This window comes from Lygodium microphyllum, chromosome 8 (genome assembly GCF_053477565.2).
Source record: "Lygodium microphyllum isolate KBCC chromosome 8, Lygodium_microphyllum_v1.1.10, whole genome shotgun sequence".
Classification (NCBI taxonomy): domain Eukaryota; kingdom Viridiplantae; phylum Streptophyta; class Polypodiopsida; order Schizaeales; family Lygodiaceae; genus Lygodium; species Lygodium microphyllum.
This window is the reverse complement of record NC_141142.1, coordinates 163,422,851-163,447,536: the sequence shown is the minus strand read 5'-3', so window position 1 is coordinate 163,447,536 and position 24,686 is coordinate 163,422,851.

Sequence of the window (24,686 nt, the reverse complement as noted above, 5' to 3'; positions counted from 1 at the left end):
ACCAACTTGGACTTAGGTCCATGGGGAATGAAATAGGCCGACACTTGGCCATACTAAACTTTGAAAGAAACTCTAAGATATACGTGTGCTAGGAGATAAAAAATCGTATGCCATTTTATAGATCTCCAAACCAAGAAAGAAGTGAAGGATCCCAAGGTCCATCATGTCAAACTCTTGCTGCGAGATCTCTTGAGTTCGATCAACCTCTATTGAGTGACTCCCTATGAAAATCAAGTCATCCGCATACAAGATGACTAAGACACACCTATCACCCACAACCTTATAATAAAGGTTGGGGCCATGATCTTAAAGCCACTCTATAAGGAGAATTTGCTTCAGGCTATAGAGGGCCTTTTGCAACATGTAGACATGATACTCCTCATGCACAAGAAAACCAATAGGTTGTGAAACATCAATCTCCTCCTTTAATATGTTGTTCAAGAAGGCATATTTCATGTCCATTTGAAAGATAGGCAAGTGATGATGGGTAGCAAGAGGCAAACTAGCCTAAATAGTAGACATATGGGATGTAGTGCAAAAGTCTCTAAATAATTCAAACCCACCCTTTGAGCAAAATCCTTGCCAACCAGCCTAGCTTTATGCTTCTCCAAGGAGCCATTAGGCATTTACTTGGTCTTAAAGACCCACTTTACATCAACCACCTTTTGCTTCCGTAGATTCGAAACCAACTCCTAAGTCTAGTTATTATTGATTGCATCAAGCCTTGCATGCATAGCATGGTACTATACATCCTATGCCATATCCTCATAAACTATAGTAGGCTCATCACTTAGAAGAATTCATGACATAAGAGCATAGTTCATGCAGAGTGAACTCCCTCGTTGGGCTTGGATCCTAGTTCTACATGGACATGAAGGGGTCATAGGAAGAAAGTGAGTCACTTTTGCATCGCCCACCATGAACCACCAATACCATCGATAACTTGGTAGGGAGGGGAGGGGTGGATGGTCAGGGGGGATTGAAGAACCACTTGCACAAAGAACCATTAATCGGATCATTAGAGGTTGCAGCCTTATTGAAGATCGTATCTCACTCACATTGATCTTTTGTGTCTTTGGGTCAGAGCTTGTAGCCCTTTGTGGTTGTGCTATAGGTCACAAAGATAAGATTATTTGACTTCGAGTTGAGTTTGCTACCTTGTTTCTTCTTGTCCACATGGACATAAGCATCACACTTAAAGATGCAAAAATGGGACACAAAAGGCTTCTTCTCCCAAAGAATGCCTTATAAGGAGTCATATCCTACAATGTTGAAGTCCGAGACTTATTGCAACTATGTACTACTGTAGCAACCTCCTCACCTCAAAGAGAGTGAGGTAGACTCCTATGATCCAACATTGCTTGATCTATCTCTAGCATGGTTCGATTGATGTGCTCCACCACATCATTCTTAGATGGTGTGTTCAGATGGAATGTTGAAGTCAACTCGAACAACTGAAGCCTTGAAAGTCATTTGCATTTTTGCAATCACCTTCCAATTGTGTAGAAGTTGGAGTACACCTTACTCTTGAACTCCAAGAAGTATGGCCACACATGTCTATTGAAATAATAAATAATTAGCATTAAATACTTGCCCTTCCCCCCAAGGGAGGCCGTGTCCATAGGTCCACATAAGTTGGTGTGCACCGAATCGCAGTGTAGAAGCCCTTTGATAAGCAATGTATAAATGAGACTACCTATGTTGCTTGCTTGGTAAAAGCAACTAGGACATAAAGCATGAATGGAAGGAAAATTCGAATCCTCCACTAACTTCTTTTGAGAAGTCTGTTTGAAGGAGTCAAAATTCAAGTGCCCATAATAGGCATACCAAAGTAGCCCAAGCTTGTGGAAAGTCCGTACAACAAGGGTAGTGAACTTGTAAAGCCCACCCTCCTATGTAATTGTCCCAAAGAATAGAATGTATAGAAGAATCCTCAATAAGTCATAGCATCTTGGGTAAGCCATGTGAGTACCTAGCTCTATCCAATCATAGATAGAAAGAAGGTTAAGACCAAGATCGAGGACATAAAGTACTTTGGTTGCACTGAAGCTTGTCGACCTAGCAAAAGGGAAATAGACTTGAATTCACAAAATGGCATGGAATATTTATCACCAAGGGTGGCCAAACCCCCTTTGGAATGAAGGTCTTGAACTAATCTTGTTGGTAGGTCATATGGGAAGTGGCCCCACAATCAACGAGCCATGGCTTCTCCTTCATGGAGGAAGCAAGGGCTATATCCTCAACCTCAAATAGATGCACAAAATTAGACTCAGTAGTAGCAGGGGTAGGCTTTGAGTCCTTTCAACCTTCCTTTGACTTTGAGGTCCTAGGGTGAGCAGGATGGCCCTATGGATGATATGAAAATAGGGGAAATGAGATAGTTGCTTTGATCTTTGATACCTGTCACACAATTATTATCATTCAAGATGGGGCTCTGACATTTGATCTTTCAAATGTTCATGCTACCTATCAGGGGAATTATGAATAGACTCCTCTTTTGAGTCATCAAAACCATTGAACCAGTGGTATGACATGTTTGGACTTGCAAACACACTTAATTGTAGAAGAGTCCAAATGGAGAGAATAATCAACTACACCTGCAAGAGATGAGTTGTAGATGTTCGACCTTTGTCAAAAGCACTTATAGGATGCAAAAAATGTATTTTTTGTAGTAAAAAACAGGTTAAAAATGTGTGTCTTCAACAAGATGATGGTCTTCTTTGTTTAAAACCTCCATGTCCTCACTTAGGTGATGATACCATGTGAAAATGCACAATGGAAGAGGAACATGAACATGAAGAGAAAGGGAGAAGAGAAAGACCCTAGGAATGGAAGAGAAATCTACATTGAATATGAAATGAATGTTGAATACAACAATGGACTCATCAGTCCCCTGCATACAACCCAAAGCATCGGTAATGGCATTGGATTAGGTTGAAGATGATGATGGCAACACTGGAGATAGACTATGCAACCTATAGAAAACAGAAGGGATCTACCCCACCAAGGCTGCCTACTATAAATATAAAAAAGTAGCCAAATTGACCAACCAACTATCATAAATGCTCCCAAAAATAGTACTCGACATACTAAAATTGGCCAATTAGTAATAACTGCTAGCAAACATGCTAATGTGGCATCCTTTGGGGCATATCGCAAATGTAGAGGCTATGTAACCCCTGGAAAAGTTAGAAAATGACTGTCTACTCAATGGGAACACAACTGACACTACTTGAGGAAGAAATGCACACAAAATTGAATGGGAAAACATAGTTAGAGCTCCAATGTCTCCCTCAGACTTTGATGAAGCTCACAACTAGGAGATACAAACTTACAAAATATGGTAGACTAATGCATAGGCATTACTTACAATTGATGTGGCTTGCAAAGGGTGTCCCTAAATTATCTCCACCACTCTTGAATTTGAGGATGCACCTTAGTGTTCAATTTTAACTAGTGATTGACAACTTCATGGTGACGCAAGTCCCCCTCAATGGTAGGTTGTGTCGATTCACTTCTATTGCATGCATTGAAGTTTTATAATTGAGGATGCACACTAATGTTCACCTTTAATGGGTGATTGATGACTTCATGTTGACAATAAATGGTGAGTGCTATTTTGTGCTCGATTAACAATCCTTGTTTCTCAAGACCCCCTTGAGGGTAGGTTGTGATGATTGACTTCTATTACATGCACTTGTAACTCACAAAAAATATTTGTGACATGTTGGAAGGGTTATAAAGGCCTTTTAATTCTATCTATTGCTAATATTATTCTTTATTTTTTGGACTCTTGCCCTATTTCCTTCTCCTCCTTTTAGTCTCTAGATTTGTATTATGAAATCTTCCTTGTGACCTTTATGTTCTTTGACTCCTTGGTCTTCTTCATGTTGCATCTTGGCTTTTGGTCCAATTTGACTCTTTTTCCTTAGCTTACGAAATCTTGCTCTGGTAGCTCTTGGTCCTTTTGACCTTTAGGTTCTTTGTCTCTTTGGTCTTCTTCATGTTACATCTTGTCTTTTGGTCCAATTAAACTCTTTCTCCTTGGCTTACTTGCTCTTGGACTTGATATTTATACTCTTGTCCTTCATTTGCACTTGGGCTAGGATTTTACATTTACAACTTGATAGTAGTACTCAACTTTTAATTATATACATAAATTATTTTGCTTTGAGATTATATATTTTGAGAGCATGACCTTTATATGGATTTTGGAGATACTTTTCTTTTTGGAAATACATTGCCTTGGCTCAAAAGCTTCTTTTAATTTTGAGTGGCTCTTCATTGTTTCATCACAATGCTTCATTTGGGGCATTTGTCTCGCTTATTACAAAACTTTTGCCATAGGCTTTGATGCATCAATATTTCATTGCCCATTACATAGCTTAGTGTTGGAATACTTGACATTCTTTGCATGATATGGTGCACATACACGATGCATTGGGGATTGAAATTGCTTGTGCATGCTTGTGCAACAAGATTTGGCGAGTAAGTCTTGCTAGTTAAGTGGTAGTATTTAAACCCTCCTAAGAAAATTTTGTAAATATATAATGATGCATGATTCAAATGAGTGATTGAGGTTGAGAAAAGGTTGTGGTTCTCTATAGTAAATTATAAACCTAAAATCTAATCTAAAATGGTAAACTTGAGACGATTGAGTAACCCCTATTTAGGGGTAAAACCTAACCTTTATCTTGAGTTGGTTATGGATATTCAAGGTATGATGCATGTAGAGATAAGATTTTAGTAGCAAATTGGGCACATGTAGGTGTCATATCTTTTGGAAGATAATTTGTCTTGCTAATTAAGCAAATTTTATGTTTAACCACAACTTTTGTATAGCTGTGCAAACTTTATTGGTGTGGCTTATGAGATGAAAAATGTCAATGGGTTATTGAGGGATGTTGAGTACATATAGATAGGCTTGCTTTTGTCCTTCAAATGGTTAACTACCATAAGCTTGAATTAGTTTATCATATGTAGTTTTTTATAGCATTGGTAGTTAAAGCTCTTGTTCACTTAGAGTGCTTTGATAATGCATCCTTTGCCAACAATATCTAGGAAGTGGTTGCAAACTCAAGGTGACTTATCTTTACTCTAGCTTATATCATTTTTGTTGATTGTCCTATGAGATAACAAACAAAAGGAGAGGGCATCATTATCTCCTAGTGTCATTATGAGCCATTATAAGAAGAGGGATGCCTTCCATGTTCATTCACCTTGCTTTATTTCATGTATTGCCATTTGTGAGTTATATATATATATATATATATATATATATATATATATATATATATATATATATATATATATATATATATAGAGAGAGAGAGAGAGAGAGAGAGAGAGAGAGAGAGAGAGAGAGAGAGAGAGAGAGAGAGAGAGAGAGAGAGAGAGAGAGAGAGAGAGAGAGAGAGAGCTTTGTCTTGGAGGAACAAGGGAGGGAGTCTTTTTTTGGTTGCAAGGCTTGTGGGATTAAGAAGCATGGAGCCACAAAGAGAAGTATCCATTGGAATCAAAACTTTGGAGCGCATTGACTAGCAGCTATATTGCAACACAAAGAGTTTCTATTGTCCTCATTTACCCCTTTTTCTTTGTTTCAACAATCGAGCTTGGGTCATAGAGTACAATCTTTGGTTAGGCTAGGTTTGCAAGTTGCCATGGTGAGGATACTTTATAGGGTGAGAGATTGCAACGAGTCATCATGTCAAGAGCACATAAATTGACATGCATAGATCCTTTCAAGTCCGTGGGTTTTGATCTCTAAAAAATAAACTTGGTAAGGCCTCTCTAAAAAGTTATTGTGCATGAAGCAAAATCGGGAAATATTTATGTCAATATCCAATGCCAAGCCAATGTAAAATTGATCAATGCAATGCACTATCAAGCCATTGAGCTGAGATAATTGATGCAAAACTTGTGTGTATATTAAAAAAATCCCAAAGGAGGATAATATTTTATGTGTGCTTTTTCAAGAACAAGTGCAAAAATCCTCAACTAAGAAAAGATGAAGGGCATGAAGAAAAATAAGTCCAAGGAGACAAAGGAAATAAAGAAGGTCAAATGAAGAAGAGGAAGAGTGGATCCAAATCTAGAGTTGAAGTGGAACAAAAAGTTCAAGACAAGAAGACAACTAAGACCAAAGAGGAAAAGAACAATAAGCACGAAAGATTAAAAATGAATAAATTGTAATGTCCACCATTGGCACTGATGATGTAGCCAAGGGGACTAAAAGAATCCCAAAATCAATTTGAGTTGTAATACCTACACTCTTTTTGACATTGCATGAGCTAAAATGCATTGTGCAAGCATGGGGGGGGGGGGGAGGCTATATCCTTAGGTGTAGTTATCTAGAGGGTAAGCTTAGCACTAAGGGAGGTCATTAAAAAATATGGCACTAATACATATGTATAAGAAAAGAGTAGTGCTAAAGGTACAAGTTGAAGGCAAAGGTTGTTTGTCCCATAAGAAAAATGAGGTTTTTTGAGGAAACTACCAAAAAACTATAAAATAATGTATTTAGTTCATAGTTCAAATGCAAGAAATCAAGTGAGGCTATCATGCTTGTGTATCTCTTTTTCTTCTATCCCCTCCATAGTTCTCTCTTGCCTTTGCTCCATGTTTTCTAACATGTTAGTGATCTAGGACTTCGCCCATTGATAGAAAAGTAAGCATCTCCTCATACTAAGACCAAGGAGGATTCACAAGCCCATTTGTTGGATTCTCAGTTATCGTAGTGGCAAAGAGCTAAGCATTAGGAAATCATCATCCACGAAACTTCACTAGATTCCACTCGAGAAAAAGAAAGTCTACAACCACATGCTGGACTATAGGCTAGTGAACAACCCAAAACTTGAACTCTTAAAGTAGCAGGATCCATCGAGCTAGATGATCAATAATATTTTGTTGCTTTACTAGATAAACCACTACTCAATGATCCACATGAAAGACAAAGGGATGGCCCAACAAATAATGTCGAACCTTCTCGATAGAATAGATCATCCCTAACTACTCCTGTTCTATGATGATAGAATAATTGTTTTCAACTATGGTGGACAATCATCCACCGCTAGCATAATAAATAGGCCTAAAATAGCATTTTGAATCCTTCTACATTAGTACACTGTGAGTAGCACAATCCAATGCATCCACAAAGACTTGAAACTCCTCATTCCAATATGAGGGAATGAGAATAGGAGCCTTTGACAACATGAGCCCGAGCATCAAAAAACCAAATCCGTGATCTCATCCCATTGGAATGTAGAGTTTGGAACATGAGCCAAATTATCCAACAAAATGGAAATATGGACAAAAGCCGCAAATTCCACCTATGCCATGTACTTGCCAATAAATCGCAAAATAGTTGATGGAGAGTTTGGAACTTCTACTTGCATTATTGTGGTCACCTTCCCTGGGTCGATAGCAATTCCATCCCCTGAAATGACATATTCCAGAAGCTCCCTACACAACAAACACACTCTTCATTGGATTAAGGCTGAGGCTCATCTCTCGATTATCAAGTAAGACAAAACCCTAGACGGTGAAGGTGTAGATGCACATGTAGAAATTACATGGCACAATCGACTGAATCTAAGCGAGGAGTAGAGAACACACAACAAATATGAGAAGAACAAAAACTACTTTAATCTCAAAAAAATTGATACAAAGATAGCTCTATCCACCCGTGCACTTCTAGTGTAAAGCTTAGATGGCAATCCAAATAGATGAGAGGCAAAGAGCTTAAGGGTAGCTAGAAAAACTATGATTGGGTGAAGATAGATTGATAATGGCTCTAGAGAGGTCTTCCTTTATAGCCCAAGAAGATAGTCTAGTTCGCTTGTCTGACCATATTATGAACCTTACCTAGTTGGCTAGGGTATATTCTAGGAAATATTAGAATATTTCCTTTACCATCACCATGGACTACTTCCATGATCCACGGACCCCAAAATAGGCACCCTTGATAGCTCCCACACCCTACAACTTGATGCATTGTGCCTCAAGTTGCGAGCATCATAACTACTCTATCTAACCCAAAGTCTATATCCACAAAGATTACCTTTTTGCCATCTGGCCACATAGACCTCATCTGACATACAAGTCCATGCTCACACATGGCCTTCTCCTCATAATGGGGGCTTACAACTTAGAGAACCATGGATCATTAGAGGCACCTTACAAGGGTGGGGTGTTGAGTATATCTAACACCCACCCCTTAATGTCGACTTGTAGGTGTACTACATCCTTGGTCGAACGTAGAGTTTTTGAAGATGAACTCAAAGCAGATCCTTCATAAGAGCTTTAGTGGAGATATCTACTCCATTCTCCTCTATTGGACAATGGATCGGCTTTATTATTCCATGCTTGATCAAGTCACACACATAGTCATACTGGATCTCAATATGTTTGGTGAGTGTATGAAAAATTGGATTTTGGCAACGGTGATGCAACCCTGATTGTCACATCTTAGCATTGTTGGATCTTCATCATGTACACCCATATGGCATAAGATCCTCCTTAACCATACTGCTTGACATGCAACAAAATAAGTTGCCTCTTGTGCTCTGCTTTGGTAGAAGACAAAATGCCATAGTTGGCTGCTTCTTACTGATCCAAGAGAAGATTCCTGAACCTAAAGAGAAACAATATCCATAAACTAATTTCCTGGAATCATGTTACCTGCCCCAATCTGAGTCATAGTTTCCCATAAGAGCAGCTCCAACATTTACATGGCACCAAGTCCCATGGTCTCACTGTAAGACCCTCAAGCTCAACTGCATAACCAAATGCTCAATATGATATCCAAGTGTCGAGTAACGGCTCCCATTGGGACAAAATTCAAATGCCAGATGAGCAAATCAATCTCAAAGCATAATGTGGAAGGCATCCATACATCCAAGGTCCAAGTGGCATATATCGGGGAGCATAAAGCCCAATAGGTACTCTTCAAGCACATAATAGTAATGGAAACATAAAAAATCAAGGTGCCAAAATCATCCAATGTGGCTCAGAAATAGAGCTTCATTAAGTCACCATAGACATACCCAATCCCATACATTTCCAAGTATTTATTTTAGCATTTGTCTAACGACCCGAGAAGCATATAAGTCTTCAATGCATAATTTTAAGTAAAATACTTGCTATCCATTGTATATTCAGTAAAGAACCTTGCTTCAAATTGAGCAAAGAAAGCTCAAATCTATCCAAGAAGTATCTCAAGACATGTACCAAGCATCCCAACATTGACGCATAAGTGTATTAGCATAAGTGAAGCTTAAATAGTGAAGTAATGGTTGTGCATGTTGTATGATAGCATGTTGCCATATTGAAACAGTGAATGGCTGAAGCATTCAAGCTCAAACCAATACTCCAAACTGAGTACCAATGCCAAGGACGAAGGCAAACCATGTTTACTTAACGCCAAGTGTCACAAGAGCCAGGATAAAGCTGCCGATGCATGGAGAAGAAGTAGAGAATATTAGTCCAGGAATACGTGCAAATCACACTAATGTTACTGCAGGTCTGGGTTGTCTTGTTGGAGGTAATGACTGCCATTGAGTACTTTGTGAGGCTCGGGCAATGGTCTTGAAGCTCTAGAATAAGCCTCAAGTGGATGGAGCAATCGAGAAAGAAGTAGTAGCAATATTCATACATCGGGAAGAAGAGGGTTGAACTGGCATGAAACCTTCAAGCTAAAGCTTTTCTCAGGCTGAAGTAAACTAAAGGGAAGATCTCCTCAATGCCAGTGTAATGTCTATGATACCAGTTGAAGGGAATGAGCCCTGAAGTGGAAGCACAGAGTGGAAGCAAGAGCTATGGTGGAAGGAGCAAGAGTAAGAGAGAGAGAGAGACACACCCAATGTGGGAACTCTAAAATAGTCACAATGTGTGACCAGCCTTCCCTTTATTCAAACATCATTGAAAGAATAAAGAATGAAGTCACAGTGATGGGCATCCGCCACCTGTAGTAGTGTACATGTGTGTGGGTATTGTTAATGTAACTAATACACTAGTGGCTAGGCATAAGTTCATTCACCTCCCACAAGCCGATATAGCCAAGATCCCTTATGCATAAATAGCGAGAAAATTGATGTATACCATGATAGCCACTCGCCCTAACATAACATTTGCAATAGGAGTTGTGGCATGCTATATGGCTACATCTGGCTGGTGACATTGGGATATCGTGAGAAGGGTATTGTAAGATATGTAAAAGGCACTCCAAATATGTGCATTTCTATGGTAGCTAGGATACTACAATCGTGGGTTACACTGACTCTAACTATGCAAGTCAAGTAGATAATAGGAAGTCCACCTCTGGGTATGTCTTCACCTTTGCTGGGGGTGCTATTTCTTGGACATCCAGGGCGTAGAAATGCTTGGCCTTATCTACTACTATTGAGGCAGAGTATATTGTAGCCATTGAGGCTTGCAAGGAGGTCCTATGGTTAGGCAAACCTTGGTATTACTATTACTTCTACATTGCATTTGGATTCTATGAGTGCTATTCAATTGGCCAAGAATCTGCTGGTCTTCCATGCAAAGACAAACCACATTGAGGTACACTATCACTTCATGATGTAGGTGGTATAGGAAAAGTTTATTGATCTTATCAAGATCTCGACTTAGGAGAATCCTACAGATCTACTCACTAAAAGTCTCTCATTGGAACATTTTTTCTTCTTATATTAAGGAAGAGGATACACATAGGATGAGATGACATATATTCCTCATCATGTTGTACTTTATGTACTTTTGTACATTATCACTTTCTTGGTCTCTCCTTAGTCGAAGCGCATTTGCCTTTAAGTGGGAGGTTATTGAGGGTAAATGTGCATGTGTGTATCCCACCCTATATTTATTTTATTCTTTTAGTGACTATTAAATAGGGGAAGGACAATTACACATCATGAATGATGGAATTCCTACATACGATGTATCTCTTTCTCTTGCTCTCTTTCTCCATCTTCCATAGCTCTTGCTTCCACTTATGCACTTCCATAGGACCCTATCTTTCAAGTTGTGGTATGCTATATGACAATACCTAGCTAGTGACATTGGGACATCGTGAAGGGTATCATGAGTTACCTTAAAGGCACTCTAGGTATGTGCATTTGGTATGGTGGCCAAGATACTATAGTCATAGGTTACATTGACTCTTACTATGTAGACAATGCAAATAGTAGGAAGTCCACCTTTGGGTATGTCTTTACCTTTGTTGGAAGTGTTGTTCTTGGATGTCCAAGGTGAAGAAATGCATGGCCTTATTTACTATTGAGGCAGAGTATATTGTAGCCACCACTAAGGCTTACAAGGAGGCCCTATGGTAAGTTAGTATTGGTGCTACTTCTATATTGCATTGGAATTCTTTGAGTGCCATTCAGGTGGCCAATAATTTGGTCTTCCATGTGAAGACAAAGCACATTGAGGTGTGTTATTACTTCATAAGAGAGGTGGTAAAGGACAAGTCTAGTGAGCTGGACTTACAAGAATTCTGCAGATCTGCTCACTAAAAGTCTCTTAGTGAAATAATATTTTTTCTTCGTTGGGAAGATGATGGGCATAGGATGAGATGACATTTATTTCTCATCCTATTGTAATGTATGCACTTTTGTACTTAACCACTTTCTTATTCTCTTCTCACTTCTTGAGGCACATTCATCTTTAAGTGGAAGATTGTTGGGGGTAAAGGCCTATGTGCCTATGATGCCCTGTATTTACTACATACATCATGAACACACACATGCATATTGCAGGTGTGGAGGGTGCCCATCATTGTCACTTCATTCTTTATTCTTTCAGTGAACTATTGAATAAGAGAAGGTCAGTCATACATTGTGACTATTGGAGTTTTTACGTACGGTATCTCCCTCTCTTGCTCTCTTGCTCTCTTGCTCCATCCGCCATATCCCTTACTAAGGCTTACAAGGAGGCATCATTAGTACCACTCATAATACAAAGCCTCATATTGCCACCAAAAGTAATGACCACCCAAAGTAATGAGTGGGGGTCCTTAATGCCTACCATGTAGACCAGACAATTCGCAATCGGAGCCATTGAGGTTGGGATTGGGATTTGGCAGTGAGATTGGGTTGGGTTTGGGATTGGGAGAGGTGACCTAATGTGGCATCCTCCATATCGCACCACAAAGCTTCCAATATCACCCCCTTCTCTACCTCCTATGGATAGCTTGTTCAATGGTTGCAACCCACTCTCCACAGCTGCCCTCAATTGTACCCATTCTTCAACATCTGCCATATTGGCTTCAAATTACTATCTGGCTTGTTCATACTCATGCATAGTCAGTAATTGAGCTTCTTCAACCTAATGCTACCTCTCTCTCTCTCTCTCTCTCTCTCTCTCTCTCTCTCTCTCTCTCTCTCTCTCTCTCTCTCTCTCTCTCTCTCTCTCTCTCTCTCTCTCTCTCTCTCTCTCTCTCTCTCTCTCTCTCTCTCTCTCTCTCTCTCTCTCTCTCTCTCTTTGTTAGCTCCGTCTCCTCAAACCGCCCCCTTCTTATGGCATTGGGCAATGCAAGCTACAATGAACCGAAGGGTGGTGATCTTAAACTTTTTAACATCAAATTTGGGGTAGCTTCATATATTAATATCCTATGCTAAAAACAAAGTTACAAAATGCAAGCTTTGATTGGCAAAAATAGGCTTGCATTATAGAAACCACTCATATCTGGAAGATCAAATATAGTGTTGAGAATAAGAAACGTGTTGAGGTACATTCTCCACCCATAAATGAAGTCTTTATCAATTTTTTGTGGGACTCGCACAATCCGTGTGTCCATGGTATCCACAAGGTTCTCTTGATTAGCAAGAAGGCCCTCCATGCAACTAACAAGCTTGCGTGCAACCCTAGGGACATAGGCCCCAAGTTTATTCTTGACAACACCTTCAAAGAGTACAAATTAACCTCAAAGAAGAGATGTAGATACTTACTCATGGGATTTTTGATGGTAGCCTCTTCTAGTAATATTTGTAAAAAAAGTAACATATATTTGTCTACATATCGTCAAATATAAGACTCTAGTGTTTCCTATTCAATCATCAAACAAGATAAGAATTCCAAAGCACTAGCATCAAACTAGGATAGAAGAAGCTAATGAATACAAACAAGAAATTATCTTGATCAAGCAATTACTGCTCATAATAGGAAATGAAAATGACTCGCATATCATCAATCCTCATGTAAGGAAATGCCCTCAAAAGTGCAGGATACGATTCTCAATTGTCTTGTAGAGTCCTTAATATTAGTAGATCAAGACAATATACAAAATTGTGTAGGGTTAATGTCAGAGCAAAGTTGCAACATAGCTATTCAAAAGAGGGGGTTTTTAAAAGATTATTAAAGCAACATACCTAATGAGATCAATGATAAAGATGCCTAAAAGACAAACAATTAGAACTTGATGTTGTAGGGAAACCATGATGGAGTCAAGCAGTGGCTCTTCATTAGAATGAGAGATACTCTCCCTCTCAAGGATATTATGGCTTGGGTGGGGGCTCTATGCCTGTTAGGACAGCCACACACCTTGCCAAGAACGTTATCAAGCTCTCTATCAAGAACACGCTTCTTCTCCATTGAAAGTGGTATGGGGTTGGTGAGCTCTCCTAGGACTAGATGCAAAAGAGATAGATGATAGGGATTGTGAGAAAGAAAAGGGGATTAGCGACTACTAGGGATTTAGCTCGAGCACTTGGGGTCGGGGTTGGGGCTCATGGGGTGGGGGCACTTGGGGTTGGGGTTAGGGTTGGGGCTCTTGGAGCAGGGGAACTTGGGCTTAGGGCTTGGTCTCATGCTTAGGCTCTAGGGCTCGGGATTGGTCTCATGTTTATTGAGGGATCTCGACCTAGCTTATCATCAATGAACATGAAAGTTAGTAAGAATTTTTTTCATACTATAGTCTAAGATCTCCATAGGATTTAGTAGCATGTCATATTAGAGTTGCAAGTGGTGCAAGGTTGAAATCTCTAGGCATGACCGTCACCCTATGGGCATGGCTGCAAGAAAATATGCATCTTCAAAGAATTCAATGAGAAAGTCTTCAGTGTTCTCTTAAAGTGTGAGAATTGTCGAGATAGTCCATTGCATATCTATGATCGAGCAATCATAGGTTTCTTGAACCAATCTATACCTTAGTGTGCCATAAACCTTGAAACATAGACCCTAAATGGTCACCAAGGAGTAACAAAGACAAGTCCATTACATTTATGAACTACTTGGTGGTGCCCTAGAAGACAAGGATAATCAAGGATACTCAATGAGGGTCATCACCAACAAGTGATACATGCTATATCTGGGCAAAGGATTGCCACAAAGTGATTGGTGGTGACCCTTGAAGACAAGGACACTCAATGAGAGTCACCACCAAAAGTGATAGAGATTTCCCTTGGGAAAAGGGTTGCCATGAATTGCTTGGTGGGTGGTGACCCTCGAAGATAACAACAATGAACCGAGGTTACCACCAAGAAATAGAGGCTAGCTTGTGGCAAAGGATTACTAGGAACCACTTGGTGGTGACCCTCGAAGACAAGAATAATGGACGAGGGTCACCACCAAGTGACAAAGGCTGCCGGTGGAAAAGGGTTGCCACAAACTTCTCAATGGTGACCCTCAAAGAACACAAACACTAGAAAAGGTTCACCATCAAGTGATAGAGATTGCCTTATAGCAGAGGGTTGCCATAAATTGCTTGGTGATGGCCCTTCAAGGTGAGAACACTATAGACGAGGGTCGCCACCAAGCAATGGAGGTTTCCCCTCTAGGCAAAGGGTAGCCTAAAAAAAAAGAACACTAAACATGCAATGAATAGGTTACAACAAAACAAAACAAGGTTTTACTAGTGAATAGGTCATGAAGGGATTGGCACTGCAGTAGTAAGAGTAGCTTCTCTTGAGGGCGCAGACTTGCTATCTTGGCAGTGTTCATGGGTGCAATGGATGGTAGAATGCTCAACTAGTTGGGTGAGAGTTATAATATGAGAGTAAAGAAAGAAAGCAAATACATGCAAAGTCCAATTTAATGGAATGGCTTATGCATTTGCTTATTTTGGGGGGTGGGGCTATCGGGTACAAAGTATATTTGCATTAACATGCTTTAAGGGTATAGGAATCAAGTACCAATCACTTTTTCATTGATAGGAAATATTTCCAAATAATAAAAGTGATTTTCCAATGGCCAAGAGCTTCGAGGATACAACTGAGAGGGGCCATCGCCACCAATATGGTGATGTGACAGGAGTAGGAGAGCATGTGGATCAACCACGTGGTGGGAAACAAGATATAATTAAAAGTATTGCATGCTAATAATCCCAAGCCCCCTACCAAATTTGCACACAAAGAGAAAATCCTAGAAAAGTGTCACATTTCATTAATTTTGCATACGAAATATTTTAAAAAGGGACCTTGGAACTAGCAAAGTAACTAAAAGGGATAATCATATTAACTCTTAGAGGTACCGCTAACTGTATAGATATACCTTGCATTGCCACAAATCACTCAAAAAGGCTTTAGGGTTTGGAACTTTGGTAAGATGCCCTCTTCTACTACACTCGTGCTCTCTTGATCTCCTTCAATTATGTGGGCTCTCTTGCTCTCTCTTGTATTTTCTCTTGATAGGCTCTTTCTTCACCCTTCCACTCTCAATCTCCTATGATCATGTTAGCTATCTTACTCTCTCTTGTCTCTACTCTAAACTAGCTCTTGCTTCACCCCTACAATTTCACTCTACTTCAATCATGGTGACTTTCTTGTTCTCTTTTGCATCTACTCTTGACTAGCTCTTGATTCACCCATGTACTCTCATTGTTATGATAGAGGCATAATAGATCAAGGATCTCTAATCCAATGATGGATAATTGCTCTTTGCATGAGGTGCCATCCGACAACGTAGTAGGTGTGTGCTATTTCTAATGTTTTCTATTTCTAATCAAACCAAATAGCAACTTCATGCATTTGGATGCTCATTAAAGGGACGTGTAACTTCCTAAAGGGGGTGTTTTCTATGGCTTCTTCATGACCCTCATGTGGTGTAAATGTAAAATGGGTCATTACCAAGTGAGAGGTGCCTCTATTGAGTGGAGAGCTGTCATATCACTCTTTGATGACCGTGATGTGGGTTTAACATCAAACTAGACACTATGAAGTTAGGGAATATGGAGGGCACATGTATCAAGTTATGAGGGGCCTCCTAGTTGTGGAGGGCACTCGTATCTTGTTTCAAAGAACCTTGTATCACTTAATGATAACCATTATGTGTGGTGAAGCATGCATGGCCACCACCAAGTGAGGGAGGGCATACGCATTGAGTTGCAGAGGGTCCCCATATCACTTGTGGCAACCCTCATGTGTGGTGAAGCCTGCATGGGTCTCCACTAAGTAAGGGAGGACCCTCCAATAGCAGAGGGTCCCCATGTCCCTTGGTGGTGACCCTCATGTGTGGTGAAGCTTGTAAGGGTAGCCCCTCCCACTTGTGGGCAATGACCCTCATGTGTGGTGAAGCCCACATGGGAGGTCGCTCTACAAGTGGAAGGTCCTTCCTACTTGTGAAGAGACCTCGTATAGCTTGGCAATGATCCTCGTATACCGTGAAGCTTGCATGGGTTACCACCAAGTGATAGAGGACCCTCTCACTTGTAGAGAGAACCAATATAGCTCGGTACCTCATGTGTCACGAATCCCACATGGATCATCACTAAGAGAGGTAGGATTCTCCCCCCTACAAAGGGACCCCATATCACTTGGTATTGAACCTTTTAATTATTATCTTTTTTATGAATAGGACATAAGATGAAGTATGAACTAGAGTTTGAGGATGATGTGGAAGAAACTCCATATGAGAAGTTTTTTATATCCATAGTGCACATGCTCATTCTTGTGCTCATGAGTTTTCATGTATGTTCACTTTATCACTTCTTATTGAGATTTTTTTTCATTCATGTGTGAATTTGTTGAGTGTCCACATGGAGAAATATTGAAGAATGACTTTAGGTGGTGTAGTGAACATAGAGTCACATGAATGTATTCACACTCATGAATTTGCAACCAACAAAGTCGCAAAGAGAAAAAAGCTAGCAAGGGTGGTGGATAAATTACATGACAATGCACAATTCCTTTGCTATTTGCATCTCCTAGGGGATGAAAATCACTTAGCAAGGACTTTATAAGGATTGCATGCTGAGGACAGGAGACAACTACCATTACCATTAGAGAGGTTGAAGAGGGAAATGAGATGATACCCTTTGATGAAAAGGACGAGAGAGTAGAGGTTACTCTTAGGATTTTTGATCAAGCCCTAGCTACCTTGACAATCTAGAAGGTGTGGAATCCGTTGATGCATGTGCGAAAGGAAGCTTGCCCACTTGCCTACATTTACTATGTTGGATGACCAAGACTATCTCATGTGAGGACTACAATCTTGCTTCCCTAGTGTATTTTAGTGAGGCTGACTTAAAGTGGGTAGTGGATGAGACAAATGTGCATCTCTTGGCTAATTCCATGGTTAAGGAGGCAAATTTTATTATGGGCAAGTAGATACACAAAAGCATTGAAGCGCTGTCCAAGAGTTGTGAGTAGTCGAAATGGCCTACCAAAGAGTTACAATAATTAAAAGACTTGGCCTTGCCAATATGGTAAAGTATGAGTCATCAGCTACACACAAGGATGAGAGTGGCATAATCCCATTTTAGATGCCATATTTGCTTGAAACTAATGAAAATCTACCTATATTTAGTTGATTCTCTCCTCAATCTTATAGTAGTCAATGATAGTTCTTGTTTTCTTATCTAAGAATGCATCCTTGTAACTAGGTGCTGGTATACAACAATGACTTTCTTACTTGTGTAGGGGGCTCAAGGACATAGATCGCTAGTAGGTCCAAGCCAACAAGGCACAAAAAAGGTATAGCTCTTTCATATTACATTGGTAAATTGGATCATAAAAAGGTAGATGACATGCATATGTGCAAATACTATATCCTGTGATTTATTGCACAGAAAGATTGTATTAATTTGAATAAATGATGGATATTATGTTCATCATTACACGTTATAAATTTTCACAATGAGTATTCTCCTGACAATGAAAGGCTCCCCCTTTTTGCAATGAAGATGCTGACTACGTTTTGTGGAGGCTATCCCTTTCTAGCAAATGCAAAAAAAAAAAAAGGTCAAAAAGAGATTTGCATTGTAGGTGTTTGAAATCGGGTATGGATGCTAATCTTTATTGGCTCCTTAACATGTCATATGTTGCTCACGTCATTGTAGTGGGGGTCAAGGATGTGCATAATTTGTATCCTCACTCAAAAAATATAATTTTTGGAGTGGATGAAAGGCAAGGTTCCTGTGGAGTCATTACCTCCAACAATGCTAGCACCACGTATACAACTACCAACTTCAAAGGATGATGACAATGAAGAGAATGAAATGCTGGCAAAGAAGATAAAACCACCCTCTTCGAGTCTATGTAAGGAGGAATAAAAGCTTGTACTATCCACTCTTTGAGCCCCATTTTTGCTATTGCCTCTCCCTAGAGGTTACCATTGTAAAAACTTCTCATTCACATATGAATTATTGTAAGCTTCTTGTATCTTTTCTTTCACCATTTGTAATACGAGGGCTATGTTCAAGTTTTAGCACATCCTTTTTGCTTCTTCTGCTCTCACTCTACAAAATTACTATTAAAACCATTGAAAAACTTGCAGTAGGATGTTTGCTTTTTGTGCACCACATTCATGTCTTGCATGTTTGAAGTACACGATCCTTGCTTGGTAATGAGACTTCTTCATTTCTTGTGTGGACCAAATCGAGAAATTCCCATCCTCCAACACAAATCAAGAATCATGACTATAAATAACATGTTTTTCATAAGAAACAAAAGATGGGGTTAGTTAAGCCCTAAGCAATAAGTTCAAGACATAGACAAATGTGATGTTCCTTACTATATAGTGTGTGAGATTATCTACTCCCTAGGCATCCTTCATGGAGGTTTTGAATTTATTGAGGGCCTTCTTAAAGCTTAGGAGATTCTCCTTAGACCGAGGTGTTTTATCACAATAAATGAAGACTATGTTTAGTGCCTCCCATACTTAGGAATTTTTGCTCATTCTTCCATCATCCTTGTGGTCTTTGACTGCATTGAGGGTAGCACTTTCCATTGCTTGTAATGAATGAGGGAAGAACCTATCATGGATTTCCTTTTTCTAGGCTTGCCATGAAAGTCCAAAAACCTTCTAGCCTTAACTCCACCTATTGAAGGTTTCCTAGGAACACTGTTCTTATTTTTGGATCTCTGATGAGTTGCTTTGATCGCAACATTGCCCCTCTTATAATGAGTGGGATACATAGGAACTAGGGGTTAGACACCCAGTCACACTAACCGGGGTATATAAGGTGTAAGAGTCCTAGTCTAGGGCAACCAATTTTATTATCAAGAACATAATATTCAACTTCATCTTTAGCTTCTATGGCTTCCTCCTTCTTTCTCCCCGTTTTTTTGTTTTTATCTCCCCTCTTCTAGTCTTCTCTCTCTTCTTCCTTGTCCTTTTCTCTCTCTCCAGTTCACTCTCCTCTCAGCATTATTCATTACAAGTTGTATTAGAGCACCATGCTTTGGCCCTTTTCTTCTTTCCTCTTTCTCCCTTTTCAAATCCCAAAACCCTAGTTACTTAGGTTACAAGTACAAGTATAGTAGGAAGAAGGACCACAATTAGTACATGCAGTACATGTATATTAGGAAGAAGGATCACAATTAGTCTTAGCTTTTTGGAGTAAGCAGGAGCTATGGCTAGAGACTCAGAGATATTTGGAGGTAAAATGGCTAACTTAGTAGGTCATCACTCCTCTTCATGCAAATTTTAGGGATTCCAAGCTAAGTTTAGAGCCTTAGGGATTAGAGGAGTGGAAAAAACTCAGTTATGTTTTGCTTTAGTCCTTTCTCCCTCCTCCCAGGCAAAGTTGCTATAGAAACCCAATAGAGAAAACTCCTCTTTCCCCTTAGAGCATCCATGAATGTGCCTAGCTGAGACCATAGGAGTCTTCCCCACCCTCCCAAGACCAAGTGCAATACCCTTGTGAAGGGTTATTTCAAGAAAGCTTCCCTAGGGAATAGCCCGCAATTTGCAACACATTTTGCACTGCTATTCCCTGCTCTGGCTACTCCTCCTCTCAGCTCTACCTAGTCCTCTTGTGCTCCCCCATGGCATCGACAGTCCTCCTGCACCTCCTTGATTAGATCTTGGCCCTCATACTTCAGCATTTGAGCTCCCACCTCCAACAAGTATCGGTTTACTATTGTATCCTACCTTGAACAACCATTGAAGCTCAACCCAAGCTCTTAATTCAACCCACAACCTTTAGAAGCTCAGCCCTCGAGAGATCCTTCACCCCCGTTTATTTCCTCTTACCTGGATTGAGGACATGGAGCTCATCATGCATGGGATTCTTGAGGGCAACCATGAAAGTTCCATTTGAAGCTTTCCATCCTTGAAGTTGAAGCTCGAGAACAAACACGGGAGCCCCCATTATCAGTGGAAGCATCTGAATACTTGAAGGCTTCATCCATTGGAGTACTCCAACCAATCGGGCTTGCTTGATGGAGAAATTGGCATCACGATGGGTTATGCTCTCGTTATGCTTCAACTATCTTCCCTAAACACCGAAGAGGTATGCCGATTTGATTTTAATCTCTCATCTTAATCCACTTGCTAAGCTTAATTCCTTTTTTTGGAGAGATTAAGGTTGCATAGGCTTTACTAGTTCAATCCTTCATTGTATGCATGTGCCCACTGAAATTAATACCCCGTTTGCCTCCTAATGCATCATGATTAATCCTAAATCAATTGCATTTTCTGACATTAACCACTTCTCTATCTTGTGTGTCTTGGATTAATCCCAAGTGAATAATAGGCCTTTGTAAAATTGGTAAGTAGCAGCTAGTGAGTCACTGGACTACCAAGGTAATCCTTATCCAAGCTCTTGTTCATCCTTACATCTCATGAAACGACCCAATGTTTCCTTTCCAATTCATCTCATGTTGATTGCTTAATAAAAATTTATGTCATGTATACTCTGGTGAAAGGCAATGCCCAGGCAAGGTGGTAAGCCAAAAGAGAGGTGACCCTCCCTTACCACTTAAGACCCTGAAGGGTTGCACAACCCAGCTTGGGGGGGACTTCGCCCACCTCTGGGTGATTTGGAGCATGATACTTGTATGCACATGAAATTACTCTCCTATGGTCACCACCTCTCTCGATGAAATGATCCCCTTTGGACCCTTTTAGTGCTTGCGGTATCTATGTATGACACTTGAAGTGTATGCAATTAGAAGATATGTATGGCATTATGCTTCACTTACATAGTGATGATAGAGTAGATGGACATGTAAATGTGCTTGAGATGGTGATTACTATTCTTAGGATGTTATTTATGATCTTTCTCAGACCCCTTAGTCTATGAGCCATTCCTACAGTGCTTTTGCATTAAGGGATAGATAATGTTTTTAGTCATAGAGTCAATCAAGATAGTCATAAAGATTCAATTACAAAAAAAAAGAAGGAGGGAATAGACCCTATAGCTCTCTCAAAGAAGGCATTTTCCCCTCTGGTTTGAATTAAAAAACTCCTCAATCAGAGCTACCCTTTGAAAGTTATGGCCATTTTTGTGCATTGAGGTCAATGTGGATAGGGTGCAAACCACTCCAAGACAGACACAAAAATCCAATTGTAGAAAATTATGATAATTTTTTGTCATATAGATTAATAGCTCATCTCAAAGAGGGTTTTTTTCTCCTCCAATATGAATCAAACATCTCACCAATCATAATTTTCCACCAAAAGTTATACCCCATTTACTGACAATGGGTCCTATGGACCACATCCATATGGCTGGCAAGAAAGGAAAAAGTAAGGCCCATAAAGAACTCTAAAGGGAGGTTAGAGACTCTAGGACCTCCATGAATAATGAGCCTATCTAATAATATTACCATGGTGATATGCATGAGGAAGTGCCCGATATGGATCCCTACATATCTTGCTTAACCATACCTTATGTCAGCATGAGCTTCATCACGTGGAGAGGCATAATGACAGGGTCACCAACCATTGCCAAAAGATGTCCAAGTTTGATGAAGCAATTGAGAAAATGTCTCTCGTGAACTTTAGGACTCATCGAACCTTGGAACAACTCACCATTCTTGTAGCTCAGCTAGCTACCACTTGATCTTAAGAGAAGGAAAATGAATCCAAGTGTGAATCTTGATGCCCTCCACCACTAGAGCTATGCATGGTCCATAGGGAATTCTTGGATCTAAGAGTATCCCCCCTTCTACCTATGAGGTTGATGAACCCTCTCATGCTCATGATGATTCCCTGTTGAGCTCCCCCATCAACCATGTAAGCCAACCCCCCCACTAAGGCCCTCTCCCACCATTGGTAGAAGATCCCCCACTCTCCCTTGAAGCCCTAATGGAACTTATATGAACTAGCCCCATCATGGATAGTATGGTATTAATGGCTAGCATGACAAGCATAGGTAGCATGGAAATAATGGACAACATGGCTATAATAGGTAGCATGGGATAAACGCACCACATGGTATGTACAGGTAGCAAGGTATGTATGGATATCATGGGATGTATGAATAGTAAGGCTATCATGATCTATGTGACAAGATTCTTCTCACTAAGTACAATGGAAAATCTCCCTCACCATCAAACTTGGAGGAATGGATATCCAAGTTAGAGTCCTACTTCAATATCTACCCCTGATGATTAGAAAATTATCTTTTTCTCTCTCCACTTGGAAGGATTTACCTACACATGATGGTGGCACTACATCAATTGAGAGAATCATCAATTCATTGATTGGGAAGACTTTAAAATACATATGGTTCAAGTATTTGTATCCCCCATGGAAAAAGAGCATTAGCAAGACGATGGTACACTCTTGACCAATGTAATCTCACTGTGCGTGAGTACACAAATTAGTTTATGAACTTAACCATGTATGTGGAGAGCATTAGTGATGATGCTAAACTGCATAAGTATATCTGATGCTAAAATGCATAAGTATATCTATGGGTTGGAACCAAGCCTATCGACAAATGTCATGGCCCAAAAGCCTACCACACTATTTGATGCAATTGAATTGGCTGAAAGATATGGAAGGAAGTACCGTAAGAATGAAAAATTTCAGCAAGGTTATGGACAACCTTGTATCCCTTCAAGATCAGCCTTATATTATGGAGGTGATTTTAAAGGCGATTCCATGCCAAATAACAACCCCAAAATACCCACTTATTCCCCTTTTCATGCCAAAAGAAAACATAGCACTTTTGGTACATTAGTTGTTGGCACTAATGCTGAGAGTAAGTATGCTAAAAATAAATAGTCCATTGCATCACCCTCCAATGGCTCTAGTGGCCAACAGTTCATTTCATTGGATGTTGTGAAGGAACATAAGGAAAAAGGCATATGTTTTAAGTGTGGGGATAAGTATACTATTGACCATGCCTCCAAGTGCCCTTACAAGATAGCGAAGGTCAAGGTTCATAGCATGTATGCCATGGAAGATTAGCATAATGATGAGGATGACTTACTTATTGGCCATGTTGAGTATGTTGAGGATATGGATCATGAGCAGTTCTATGACCTAAAGGATGGGTTACCTTTTGACCTAGGCAATTGTCCATCCCAAGAACTTGATTTGACATCCCACCTAAATAGCACCTCCCTTTGCTCTATCTCCTTGGATGCTTGGGTAGGTTCTCGGAGCCCCAACACCTTGTGCATTCAAGGCAGTATTCATGAGAAGCATGAATTTATCATTGTGGATAGTGGTAGTACTAACAGTTTTATTAATAAATTAGTCATTGACTGGTTGAAATGCACCCCTACGGAATTACACTACCCCCTGAAAGTTTAAGTAGCAAATGAAGAGGAAGAAATCAGCACACATGTATGTCTCGCAGTCCCCCTATGCTTGGCTGAAAATTATGTGGTATTAGTTGACCTAATTGCTTTACATATGGGCCCCATTGATGTTGTCTTGGGTTGTGATTAACTAAAACAATTGGGGAAAATTGCTATGGACTTCTCTAAGCTCTACATGGAGTTTATGGAGTTTATGATGCATGGACAACTCATTCGCTAAGAGGAAATTTAAGTTAATGTTGATTTTCAACTCATTACAACAAAGTGACTCAAACAAGAGTTTAAGAAATTCTCACATATATTTGTCTTGCAATTGAATAAGGAAAATTTAGGTCATCCCTCTAAAGTATTTAAGGATTGTGCCTTGCAAGCTCTACTTGAGGAGTATAGTGATTTATTTCAGATGCCTACAACCCTTCCCCCTCTTAGAGGCAAGTGGACCACCCACTTGATTTAGAGTTCCATTCCAAGCCATTGAACAAGCCACCTTACAGACTCTCCAAGTGTGAATGTGAAGAGGTTGTAAAGCAAGTCAAGGAGTTGCTAGAGATGGGCTTCATTGAACCGAGTCCTTCCCCTTATGCATCCCCTATCCTATTAGTTAAAAAGAAAGATGGCTCTTTTTGCATGTGTATTGACTACAAAGACTTGAACAAAATCATAGTGAAGAAATGCTACCCCATCCCACAGATTGATGACTTGCTGGATGAGTTAAAAGGGGCATTATTTTTTAGTAAGATTGATCTGCGCTCT